Here is a 14230-nt window from a genome sequence, read left to right on the forward strand (position 1 = left end):
CCATGTATACTGCAGGATTTATTATATATGACAATGTAGCTTGGCTGTTCAGTGAAGAAAATTAATAGGGCTTTAAAGCAATGTTTAGATACTAAATAAGGAGGTGGGATGTGAGCACAAGGTTGAACTGAAATTCCATCCGCCAAATCCACGTTTATTGGTTTTGTTTGCTTTTTTTCTATTTGCTCTGGTTTATGCTTGGTATGCTGGTTTATGTTTGTAAAACAACACTGCTTATGACAGGGATGGATAGGAATCCTAGCTGAGGCATTTGGGTAGGAATTCAAGTACACACAGATGTGTGTTTGGTTTGTTTGAAGTACAACATCTATCTGGCCCGGCTATATGCTCATGCTGAGGCTTTTTCTCTTCCCAGTTTCTATTCTGCAGGAAGAATTTCGTGGTCTCTATAGTCTTCGGGGCTTCATTTACCTTTTCTGTATTTCTATCTAACTTACAACATTTTTCTTCCTTCCTTGAGGTTGTGTGGTGAAAATAGTTGGTTTTTGTACTCAAAGCCTCCTATCCTCTGTCTGTGGATCTGCACACAGAAGGATGTGTGGATAAGTGGGAGAAGGGGTCCCCTCCAAAGTTGACTTTGAGTGGCTTGGAGAGTCAAGCCTGCAATTTACACCACACAAAGCTCATCTAAAGGCATAACCCGGCATCAGTACCTCCTGCCTCCACGAACCACTGTCTCTTTCCTCTTTAAGAGAGGACTTTGTTGGAAGTGCTACTCCTAGATGCTGCTGAGAACTGAGGTACTGCATGAAGGCAGCAACTGAATGACAGGTCATTGGCAACTTGAATAAAGTCTCTGAGGATATCTCTGCTAAGACTTGAGTGTTGAGCTGGGCTTTATAGAGGGGAGGCTGGATGAGTATCCCAGATGTAGAGTAGTGAAGGCCAGAGCTAACACGCTGAACCAAGAGAAAACTCAGATGTGTTTCTGATTCCCAAACATCCAGACATATTTTGTTTGCTAACTTCTAAAAACGTCAGGTGTCCTGCTGTAACTTCAAATCAGCCTCTTCCACAATCCTGTTTCATTTCTGTTTTCTAGTGAAGCTCCAAGGCTTTTTGGTCCTTACAAACAGAATAGACTTGACTATAAGAATTATAGTGTGTGCTCATGCCCCTTCAGGGCAGTGGTGGTGCAAACTTTTAATTCCAGCACTTGGGAGGCAAAGAGAGGCAGGTGGATTTCTGTGAGTTTAAGGCCAGCCTAGTCTACAGAATGAGTTCCAGGATAGCCAGAGCTGCTGCACAGAACAACCCTGTCTCAGGGGGAAAATATCTGTTGGTCAATGATTAAATGCAGTATTTCTCCAACACAATGGGTTTTTATTTTTTTTTTTTTTGGTTTTTTTTTTTTTTTTTTTTTTTTTTTTTTTTTTGCAGTGTATCTTAGAGTCACTGGGGAAGTTTGTTAAAAATTCAGGTATTGAGGGTCCAGTTCTAATGTCAGAATCAAAATTTCCTAGAGTAGAAACAAACAGCCTGTATTGTTCTGACCTGGGTATCCATGAGAGCTGCTTTAAGGGCCAAATTCAACTATTTTAAGTTTTACCTTGGGGTCAGTCATGACTACAAGGAATGCCTGTTACAGTAACTTTCCTTTTGATTCTCTCAAATTTGAGAGTTAGATTGTATTAAACAAGAAACCTCCCTATTAAATTTTGCATTTAATTTCCTTAGGCCATATTAGTGAGAACAGCTACCTGTACCTCAGGTAGTGACTTTTGTTTTTATTTCTTTTTTTTTGGTTTTTCGAGACAGGGTTTCTTTGTGGCTTTGGAGCCTGTCCTGGAACTAACTCTGTAGATCAGGCTGGTCTCGAACTCACAGAGATCCGCCTGCCTCTGCCTCCCTAGTGCTGGGACTTTTTGTTGAAAGGTGAAATTCAAATGACCCAGAAGAATAGCAGTTCACTAAGCTTTGCTGGCGTGCAACAGCCCTACACTTTCATTACAATTAATAATAAAAAGATGATGGACACAGGGACACAGGGAATAATGAGTAAGTAAATAATACATAGACAATATGGGAAGTGTTTCCTTTGTAGCTGTGTTACTAAAAAACAAAGAATCCCAATTTCTAAATCTATATCACTTTGTGGTTAGCATCATAAAAATTTTCTTGAAACTTTTAGTGAAAAAAGTATAGTTGATTTTTTTTTTTACACTTTAGGGGTTTGCCACCAAGCCATCAAATAAATATATGGAGATTTATTCTTATTTATGAATGGCTAGCCTTAGCTTGGCTTATTTCTAGCCAGTTTTTCTTAAATTATCCCATCTATCTTTTGCTTCTGGACTTTCACCTTTCTCTATTCTGTATACCTTTCTTCATTTCTTACTCCGTGTCTAACTGTGTGGCTGTGTCTGGCCCCTGGTATCCTCCTCACCTCCTTTTTTTTTTTTAATCGCTCCTCCCTCTTCTCTGTCTTCCTCCTATTTATTCTGTCTGTATGTTGGTCCTACCTATTTCTCTCTCCTGCCTAGCTATTGGTTGTTCAGTTCTTTATTAGATCAATCAGGTATTTTAGACAGTCAACACAGCTTCACAGAGATAAACAAATGCAACCTAAAAGAATGCAATACATCTTTGGCCCATTAAACAAATATTCCACTGCATAAAGGAATGTGACACATCTTAAAATAATATTCCACAACAGAAAAGATTGCTTATAGATGTGAGCCTCTTTCTCTTGTAGTTTGTAGGAGTGCTTTGGACATTTTGCTAGAGCTGGCATCTGTATTTGCTATGGGTTGCCAAATTTTAGTCTATCCCCTATTTTGACTAGCTATTCTGGGTAGTGGGAATAGGAAGGAGCAAGGATTTATTTAGATCATGGAGTTCAGACTCTTCAGAGGCTCACAAAGCAACTTTCCAGGAAGCTCCAAGCTAAGCAACTATCCAGAGATGTGACCGATGGGAGTTAGGGAAAGAGGATGGCTGTTTGGAGCAGACGGGTCAGGGTGAGCTCTGTGGAGAGGAGGGCACAGCCTGGTATGATTGTGGTGGTGGAGAGAAAAAGACATTCTAAGCAGAGGGGAGCAGGCTCATCCTGCTGTTTTCTGTTACATTACTGTTAACTTCTGAAGAGCACCCTCCCTCTCTCATGTCTTCTGTGGTTGTCCCTAAGGAAACTGTGCTGGCCATCATTCAGGGACTGTTTGCCTCAGCACTCCATGCAGAATCAACAGCCCTGAAGCCTACAGGCTCAATGTTAGCAGCTGTATAAATGCTTAGGGTCTTAGCGCTCCAAGTGCTTCTGACACACCTTAGCTTTGCCAATGGGGGCTCTATGTTTCAGCTTCTGTTTACTCAGACAGAAAATGGAAAAAATAATAGCGTTCAACATAAGGTTGAGATAAGAATTAAATAGGTTAATGAAAACATTTAAAACTATTTTCATAGCATTTTGAAATATGTATTATTAATTATAGTCAGGTAAGGTGACAAATATGTTGATTAGTGTATTGAAACATTATACCATATAGACATCATTTATCAAAACATCACATTGTAGCCTAGGAATATAGAAAAATACAATTTTAAAGAAAACCAAAAGAATTGCATAAGCCATTTCATATCAATAAATTATAGCTCTTGTAAATATGATAAGCAGTGAGATGAAGCAAAACTCCACAATTCCCTAAGAGTTAAGTGTATCTAGTTTTCCATCCTAAACCAAGGCCAAATCACTGAGGCTCCTGAGTTGGCATTTACCCCTATGGAGGCTCTGTGTCCACGAGGGAACCCTCGAGGAGAAGGTTTCTTCATATAGAGTAACAAATGACTTTCCTTTGTGACTGCACATCACACACCTATGGGACAGTTTATGAAAGCAACGTGTTTGGCTCCCATGGAAACTAAGTTTGACCCCCAGAATATTTGTAACAAAACAAAACAAAACCCCCAGATGTGGTGGTGTGGCATTTGTAAGCCCAGTGTTGGGGAGGTAGAGGCCAGAGAATCACTGGGCCTCTCTGGCCATCCACCCTAACCTACTTAGAGAGCTCCAGGTCAAGGAGAGACTACTGTGAGGCAGAAGCATTACACAGCTGAGGGATCACTAGGCAAACTAACTGGAGTAGTGGGGCACCCAATTTGCAGAGCTTTGGAAACACCTGCCTTTTGGATAGTCAAGTCACTGTCAATTCTGTAGAAATCTTGTGAAGTCATGGCTCTTCTCCCTTCCATAATGGGATTCTTCCCGAAATATCCCAGCAGTGTATAAATCATTTGTTGAGATAACTTATTCCTGTATGGGCAATTGTATGACGTCTTCCACATCATGGGGCCCTGCTGTGAAAGCATTCACTCAGCCAAACTTTGTTCTCATAGTCAAATCTACATAAAGCTGGACCCTCACAACTATCCTATTGACAACAAAGGAGTCCTGAGCAGGAGAGCAGTATGTCTGCTCTTACTGATAAACAGGTCTGGGTGGCCCTGAATTCTCTTACAGTCAACTGGCCTTTGATCTACCCTAACAAGCTATTAATAGTCTGTACTTACTTCACTTTTCGCTTGACACAGGTCTTTGTCTAGGAAATTAACTGTTTGTACCCTTTACCCCTAAAATATACAGGGAAAAAGCTTGGGTCACTAAATCAGTCCCAGAGAAAGTAATTCCTTCTCACCTGGGTGCCAGGGGATACAGCACCCTGATGCTTATCCCAGGGGAAGGGAGGCCAAGCTCTATCTTAATCCTCCCCAGTGTCTGCTGGGGAACTTCACAGACACGCCCCTTCTGAGACAGTCTTTTATCCATCCTGTTAGCCCTAAGAAATGCATGCTTGGTACCACTGTTAATTAGGAGAAAATTGTTAACTATGTCTGTGTGGGCATACAAACTGGAAACCTTGTGGGATGGGTAGAACAGCTAGGATTATCAAGAGAAACATCAATGAGGAACATTGAAAGGGGACATCAAGACAGCATTAGTGAGGGCACAGAAAGAATAAATGGGACATGATAAAAAGACTTATGTGAGCTAATTTATTTCATTTACCCTCAGATCTTATTAATCAGGTTTCATCTGCGATAGTCATTCTTCTGAATCCTGAGGGGTTTAGTGGGGCTTAACCCCAACCTAAAACTCGATAAGAGACCTTGTCTCAGAAACACAAGATGGATGGGTCTGAGAAATGTCTCCCCACCACACCCACATCTGCACTCATGTGTATACCTACCTGTATACACACATACACACATATACATGCACACTGACATCTGCATTCACATGAATATCTGTACACACACATTCTCTCTCTCTCTCTCTCTCTCTCACACACACACACACACACACACACATACACTACTCACACACACACACACATACACACGAAGTCATGGGCAATCTATAAGGTGCATCATCCACTTCACAAGTACCAGAACTCAAATTCTCCACCTCGGAATAGACAAACAAGGTGAGCGATGTGGTAAAAGCTGACTGTAGAGTCAAAGGTGCCTGTTCTGCTTGACCTAGAACACTGAGAAACGTGGAACAAATTTCTTCATCTTCCTGAGTCTCTCACCTGTTGATAAAGCTTGTTTGCCTCCTGGGACTATTGGAGGAGAGCAAGAAGAATTTTGCTGATAACTCTGGACTCCCTATATCCATAATTATCTATGTCTCTATCAGGAGGGAAAACAAGTAGGTACGGGGACTTCCTTGTGAAATACTTCCTGGGTAAAGTAACTCTGTAGGATGAGAGTTCTGAGTCATGAGCAGGAATTTTCATCCTAAGCCATGTTCCTGCTTGTTCAGACAAAACGACTCAGGAGAATCCAAGAGAATGTTCATATACATACATACATATACACACATATATACATACATAAACACACACATATACACGAATATATACATACATATACATATATACATACATATACATGTATACATACATATACACACATATATACATACAGATTAGATGCTGTGCTGAATTTTTAATAGAGACAGGCAAAGAAGTCATAACTTTAGAAAAATCTCATGGTAACAAAATAATTTAAACAAATTTTAATCAAGATAACCTCATTCCCTAATAGGTGCCCAGTATGTGTTGAGAAAGGATGACTTTAAAATTTCTATGCAGAACTCCATGGTTTGGTAGAGGGTGATTGATATCTGGATTCTTCACAAGCCCAAGAGTTTGTCATTCTTCCTACTAAATTATCAGGAATATTTATCGAACACTGGGGCCACGCAGGTATCTGTGAAGTTTAAATTACACACTAAAGAGAGAAACTTACACCCAGGGGCACCCACAGAGACAAAGGCTCTCTGTATATCAGGGCTGAGTTGAGAGGCATACGTGGGTTACACATCTCAATTGATTTCTTAGAGAAAACCACTGTGAAAGAAAAAACCTTACCCATAATTCACTACCTGGAAACTCAGCAGCACATTTTGCTTCTTTTATTGAAAAAGGAAAATGTTGCCTTCAACCTTATCTTGAGGCCAGAGTTCAGGGCTCAAGAACTAGATCACTAAAGCACATCAGAGCCATCATCATTTGAGAATACATTAGCATTTTCTTATCCACTGCTCGTATGGACAGAGGTTTGAATGTGCCTGTAGGGAGGAGGGAGGAGGAGGGGAAATATGGACAAGAAATGGGAAATCAAAGAGGAGTTTGTGTCTACAAGCACTGAGTGGGAGGAACGTGGAAGTCCAGTCTGGAACATTTTTATCTTGGGCATTCAAAATGATCAGTCCTAACTGTACTGAACCTGTCAAATAATCTGTGAAAGAATTTTTGTTTTGCGTCATTTGTTTTTTTGAGACAGGGTTTCTCTGTGTAACAGCTCTCGCTATCCTGGAGCTAAGAATGATTGGAGAAAGGACCTGGAATTTATTAGCACTACTTAGCTTATTTATTAGCACTCTGTTAAGCTTTTTATCACTGTGACAAACACCTGACATAGCAGCTTGGAAAAAGAAAGGATCTATTTTCGATCACAGGTTTCAGAGGTTCCTGCCTACCATCTGAGCTCTGTTTTTTAGGCCATGATGGGGCTGAACACCATAGCAGGAAAGGTTGGGAGAAATTAAGTTGTTCAAAAGATACTCCAAATGAGAACACACTCAGTGAAAGACTTTCTTCAGCAAGGCCCAGTCCTAGAGTTTCTACAACCTCCCAAGATAACTGTATCTATAGGGGAAACTCTTTCAAAACAAGAAGATTTGAAGAAGGGACAGTTACTAACCAAATCTTAATACCTATCATGTGCCAATCACAGGAAAATTGAAAATTCTTATTCTCTGCTGTTCATTGGTCTATCCAAAGAAAACAGAGGCATGGAAACAAATGTCATAACCTCAGCATGGAAAAGATTCAATACTGCAGGATAAACTGGCAACAAAGTTCCATGACTTTCAGGAACCCCTATTGTCATTGTCATAATCATCATCATTACCATCACCCAATAATAATGATAAAGACTCTAATATATGTCCATGAGCCTGGCCTATTTCTATATGTCTCGACCTTCTTATAGCACATTTATGGGATGAGCATTAGGCTATCTCAACTTAAGGAAATGCAGTAAGTTTCAAGTAACTTGTAATTTCCACTCAAGGTTTAAAAAAAGAGAAGTGTGATAAGAAAGTGTGACACAAGAATCTACGACAGGAGCTTGAAGTCTTTGAATGTGTGTGTTAATCAGAGGAACTGTGGAGGTCAGGAAGAGGAGACACTTCAAGAGAAAGACAATGGAGGATAACTGGTGAGAAGAGGGGGTGGAGGATGGGGTGGGGTGGGTATGGAAGAACAGGTAGAAAAGAGAATGTGGGAAGGAATAACTAACACTGAAGAACTTTGGAAATGTCATATGAATATCTACTACTGCAGAATCTCCATACAATACACATGGACATGCATACCGAGAAAGAATTTAAGTGAACTTACAGTAAAATGAAGGATAGCCCCCTCAGACACCGTAGCCTAAAGGCCAATGGAAGAATGTCAGCAGTAGGGTCTCTCTTTGGAGTTGTTGGTGTGGGGTTTTATAGACACTCAAAGAGTTCTGGCTATTGTCCCTGTTCTTTGTTATCCTCCAGAACTTCATACTAGTATCCTATTGCTGAAGACATCCCTTACCAAGTCATAAAACATGAAGAATCAAGCTGGTACCAGCCTGGAAACTTCATGCCCACTAGCTAGCTTTCATTGTGCTAGAAAGCCAAAGAAAAAAACAAACATCAGTCTTATCTCTCTGTGACCTCTGCAAGCTACAACAGCAACCTACTTGGTAGACATGCCAATTGGTACGATAGTGGCAGGAATGGAATGGAGGTCACAGTCACTTTCTGATTAGATTTAGGTCCTTTTCCACAAGATGGACCACATACCTTGAACTATGATCTTGGCCAATTATTTGTTGCTAGTAGGTCATAGGTCCTGGGGGAGAACCTACATTATTCTGCCAAATAAAACTTGATTAAATCAACTCCTAATGACTTATTGTCTTATCTATATATTAATGCATCTCAAATCTCATTAGAGATGTTTCTTTTAGTAGCAGATGGAGATTAACATGGAGACCCACAACTGGTCAATATAAGAAAAAAAAGACTGTGCATTGCTGAGGTTTAAATGATTCATCTCTATGCCAAACCTTCTCCTAAGGCTCAAGGATAATCACTGAAGAGGAAGTAGCAAGAGTCTAAGAGCCAGAGGTGGTAGATGACGACAAGGAGACAGTGTGTTATGGATACTGCAAAGAAGTTTATCATATGATCTTATAGCACGAAACCAAACCAGGCACAAATCCCATCATGGAGTGGGGAGGTATTCATGAAATCCCAACCCCAGTGCTCAGATGGACCTTATACCTACACACACAAAGGTAGCATTAAGTGGACTTAGTGGGTTAAAAAATATCTAAATTACAAAAGATGAACACATGAAGTTGGGAGGGAATGATAAAGGAATTAGAGCAAGGGAATGGGGGATTAACTTGATCAAAACTTGTTAAAGGGATAACTTGTTAAAAACAAAACAAAATCAATGAAAAAAATTCATAATCTTAACTGTTAGGACATGTGACCTAAGTAGGTTTTGTTTGTTTTTAATCACTATCTTCGAATCTGGAAACTCAAGACTTAACTCCCAGGGTTGACACAGGAGGAAATGAGGTTTCCTGCTGCCTCCCAGCACAGCCTGCCTGCTGCAGGCTTTCCTGTTACCAAGGCTCCACCATGCAGCTCCCTCCTGGAGATGAAAGCAGGAGGCATTCCCTTGGTCTTTAATTAGGAGACTGGCAAACAATTAATTAAAAACCCCAAGGTTTCCTGGAAGTTATAGAAGATATGCTTTGTATATACTTCATTTCAATCTCCAGACTAATCATTTTACCTCCCTTACCTCCTCTATATCCATTCTTCCATAAAGTCATCTATACATCTGAGAAAAATTTTGATTAGTGAATTCAGGAGAGAAGATGAAATAGGAGCGTATAGACAAAGCAAGAACGCCCTGCGGTGTGATCCCCGTTCTGTGCAGTCATGGGGTATTTTCTATTAATTATTAATACATGATATTTAACATTTTATTAAGTTATATGTGTGAGGATCTGAATTTTCATATACTAATTAAATGTTGAAAATACAAAATAAGTCCTATGCAAGGCAGCCTGATAGAGATCTTGTAGGAATAATGACATTGGCTTTAAAGAAAAACCATGCCAAGTTCAGTGACTCATATCTGTAAGTCCAGCATTCCAGAGCTGAGGCAGGAGGATTCCCATGAAGTATGATAGTAATGACAGCATTGACTAAGATAATTAATTTGCAATAAGAAATTAGCAATGCTCTCTTCTAGTAGACTAAAATGTACGCAAAGATAAACTGAAAAATATTAAGCTGTAAAGAAGTATTTCTTATCTCCACTACCTGGAAGATTTACCTATGGGGAGTTTCAGTGCTGTAAATGCCCTTTAACCTTTGGAGATTGAGCCCAGGGTGGCCTGTGGTGATCCTCAGTCAGGAGTACACCAAGGAAATTCCATGGGGGTGAGAAAGATTGCAGGAGGCATATTGCACTGAGCCAGCCTTAGGTTCTTTCGGGCAGGCATTTGTTTTCTAGGCTGAAGAAGGCATGGAGAAAATAGCAAAGGAAATGCCATGAAAAGCTCCTTAAGATCCGATTAATTTATGACAGGGACTTAAAAATTAGAGAGGCCACACAGGGCTGAGCCCTGACAGAACTTTGATTTGCGTAGAAAAGGATGTGGAATGATTATTAATGCTTTCGAGGCAGACTTAGATAAGGAAGAATGAGAAAAGAAATCTGTTTGGCTACTAGCCAGAGATTGTTCGTGGCTTGAAAATGCCTTTTAGTCTAAGGGATTTAGCTCATAATCCCAAGCAGGACAAAATAAAACCTGACACAGCTCACTCATCGCTAAGATACAAATCATCACTAATGTACTAGGCCTCTGAACCATCCTGGCTTTTCTGGGGGTTTAGGATGGATTAGGTTGGAGATTCACATAATCTAGTGATTTCCCAATCATACCACAGACGAATTAAGTCAGAATGTCTGGCAATAGAATCCAGGAACAATCATTTTGTTTTTTTTTTTTTTAACAGATTCAAAGACAACTTTCAGGAATACGTATATCACATCACTGTCCCTCAACTCTGACCCAACCTACAACCATAAATTTATCTGCCCTGATTAGTTGAAATTACAAGTTTCACTCTGCCCTACCTCCTGAGTTTTCGGTAGGGACCAAACATTTTCTCAACCATGTTGCCATGGCACTTATATTTTCTCCTGAGGGTCTGACCCAAATCTATGAACTCACTTTTCACTTTGAAGCTGATATTTTCTTACTAAGAATTCGCTAATAAATTCCCCTCCACTAGAGTTCTGCACCCAAAGTATAGGAAACAGCTTGGAACTCAGAAAGAGACCCAGGTCTTAGAAAGAGACCCAGAACCCAGGTCCATTGTATTAGAGTGCCTTTCACAAGCTCCTCAGGGGTCTGCTTTCGGTTTCAGGTTTGAAATGCAATATTCTGAAGTCCTACTCCTCAAAGCACTCCTGGAAGGACAGTCTCAGCGACAGAGAACCTATGCTTTAGCATCTCCTTACAATGCCAGCCTCCCACCGCATACGTGCCAACAGTCTTGGTCACCCATCTAACGTCTACTATGTGTGAGGCAGTGATATAAGTTTATTTCCTTATGATGTGTGCAACTACTAAACCCATTTCCCAAGTGGAGAAACGAAGGCCGAAGAGATTAGCAGGACATCTGTGATGCCAAACTGTAAATACAACCCATCCACAATGTAGTCTCTGAAGAGCCCAAGAATAAGAATGGAGAAATGTAGATTCCAAAAATAAGAATATAGAAATAAAGAAAGATAAACTTGTAAGCTCAGGATAATGAAAGCAGGCTGTGAACAGCTTTCTCAGAAACTAAAGAATTAACTGTTAACAGTGGGTTACTTTGCTTTACAACCCTTAGCTCTGTCTGCAAGGCTGAAGCAGCCCTCTGTAAACTAAGGATCACTCTGCAAACTAAGGGTCAGCTTTTAGATAATCCCCGGCCATTCATGGCCAGCAATTGATGTGAGCTGACTTTTAAATGATGGGATGTACCTGACTTTTTGGCTGTGCATTTTCCCATACCCTTCCCTGCTTGCGAAACTGGCAGTATCAGGGGACTGTAGAGCTTTGGTAAACACCCTCAGAAAGTGCCAGAGAGAAACAAACGTTTAAATAAAAACACTAGTTTAACTAAAAATCTCTGTTAATGGAAGTTGCAAAGAAGGGCAATTTGTATCTGAGTTTTACCTTGCGATTGTAAAAATTTCTTTGTTCATGCCTAATGCTTGTTGCTTCTGGCTATAAAACGAGGGAGTTCAGAAACTGTCCTTTGCCTTAGCCTTACAAGGCCATCTCTGGCTGTGGTCTCAGCTAGTTGATAAGCTTTTTGTGCCCTGTGGAGATTTATTTATTTTTTAATTTTTTATTGGTATAAAGTTTGCTTCTGGTCTAAGACTTTGGTGTCGGTCTCCCTCTTTGCACAACTCCTGTGTTAAATGCTCACAGTCCCCAGATTTTTGAAATGAAAGAAGTTGTAGAGGGGGTGAGAAGCATGGGGTTTTGAGGCCCTGCAGACCAGTGGTTGGAGCACAGGATGAGAGTTTGTCCTTTAGGCCTCATACAATTGCAAATGCCTGGCACCTCTCCCACAGCTACTGGTTCCAAATTCCTATGCATATGGACAGTAATCTGTACTTCACTGAACTTCCAGGTGATCCAAGAGCACGGGCATTTGAGAACAACAGGCTTCTTTGAAAAAAAAAAATCCCCATCTCTTAGCATCCTCTGATTAACCCAAGTTTATACAAGAACATGTTCCAGGCATGTGACTAAACACAAGAATAAGCAGGAAGCTGGAAGAAGTCTAAAAATTGAATCTTTACCTCTTTAGGTCTCTGGCTGCACAACTCTGAAAAGGCTTATCTAGGTTTGAAGAGTTAGAGGCAAAAAGACACCATTGAGACTTTGAAATTATTATCATTGCAACATCTACCATGTAAACAACTAATTGAATCTCTGGAAATTGGAGTCAAATTTAAAGCTGCTCCAAAAACAGTTATATTATAGACTGTGATTCTCAAACCCCCAGCCAAGGTAAGAAAAAGTCTTAAAATGCAAAGCAACTTTTGTTGCATGCAGACTACACTGTCAGGCAACGGCTGAAGTAATTTCTGCTTGTCAGGGTGCCCCAGCTCAAGTAAACTAATCTGGTTTCCAAGGTGATAGGGGACTTAGATGACACCACACTAAATTTTGGCTTTAAGGGGGGTATTTTTATCTCACTTTTTCCATTTTATAACTATTGAACAAAGGGTTTATATTAAGCCCTGATGAGTCAGAAGCTAAAAATTACAAGAGACTCTTCAACCTGCATCTTTCCAATATTTAGTGTATATTACTATTAAAACTTCAGGTCAGTTCCTACAACTCTTTTTTTCCCCCAAGACAGGATTTCTCTGTAGTTTTGGAGTCTTCCTGGAACTGGCTCCATAGTTCAGGCTGGCCTCAAAATCATAGAGATCCTCCTGTCTCTGCCTCGTGAGTACTGGAATTAAAGGTGTGCGTCACCACCGTCCTCCCTGTTCAACACTGTCTTCAATGTAGATGAGAACAGGGGCTGCTTTTCAGTTTTACTGTCTTTCCCAGCTGTACCAAACAGCACTTATCCGACTCATCAGCTTTGGCTCTTCATTCCACAATGTAAATGTAGAGTCTCTGGAATAGATTAGCATTCTCTTCTCCCAAAGATCAGATAGATAATCCTTTAAATTCCTTCTGATTCAATATATTTATTCGCGACTCGGCCCTTAAGCAGAGTGATTATATTAACTCTGTGGAAATGTTCAGAAGGTGAATGGCACAGATGTAAAACTCTACGTGCAGGTGCTGTCTTTGTAGCCTAAGACACTGAAGGTAGTAGCCAGCATGTTCAGAGTACTGAAGAGATCTTCAACAGGTGACATGACTCCTTCATCCTTTGGATCTGTGGCAATGCTGGCCTTACCTGATGAAATTACGCTACAAATGAAAGAATGAGGAAACCCAGACAAACATGGCTGTGGTTTTCTAGGGGGAAGCAGGACGTCCTCAGTGTCTGACAAGTTTTCTATGCACGGCTGAACACTTCCTTTCTGCATTGAGCTGGTGCGTCAGCAGAGAAAGTCACACCTTGCTTTGTAAAGTGCCGCCTCCATGATCATGAGTGTCTGGGAGACAATCATGTCTGGGGACCATGGCTAGCACTTTTACTGATCTTGTTTTTGCTAGAATTTCCTTTCCTTACTGCAGCAGGGATAAAATATTAGGGACCAGGAGTAGGGGTTCACTCCAAACCTCAGACTAAGACAGAACATCACAGCTATGAATTAGCTCATCTGGAAGCTTAGCTAAGTCTGGGGAACTTAGTCTACTATGTTCAGCTTAGACTTGGCTACTCTGTGTCCTGCATAACACCCAGGCACATAAATCACCACCCAAAATAAATACAAAGAAAGATAAATCTTTTATTTCCAGTGTTTGTACTTGTTTAAGGATTATTGACACAGTTGCTCTGGGTTTTTTTTTTCATGCAGTTATGCTTATTACCAGTCTAAACACAATGATTAAGCTCTATATGTTAATTAAGTGTGTTCAACTAAGTCGAGTACACACA

The 14230-nt window shown here is 40.4% G+C and overlaps 1 protein-coding gene across 1 annotated transcript in view; it reads right to left on the reverse strand.

Moving 5' to 3' along the window:
* The window catches only part of Thsd7b (thrombospondin type 1 domain containing 7B), an 871002-nt gene that overhangs the window by 371120 nt on the left and 485652 nt on the right, over nt 1-14230 (reverse strand). The window lies entirely within an intron of this gene.

This window comes from Chionomys nivalis, chromosome 5, assembly GCF_950005125.1.
Source record: "Chionomys nivalis chromosome 5, mChiNiv1.1, whole genome shotgun sequence".
Taxonomy (NCBI): Eukaryota; Metazoa; Chordata; class Mammalia; order Rodentia; family Cricetidae; genus Chionomys; species Chionomys nivalis.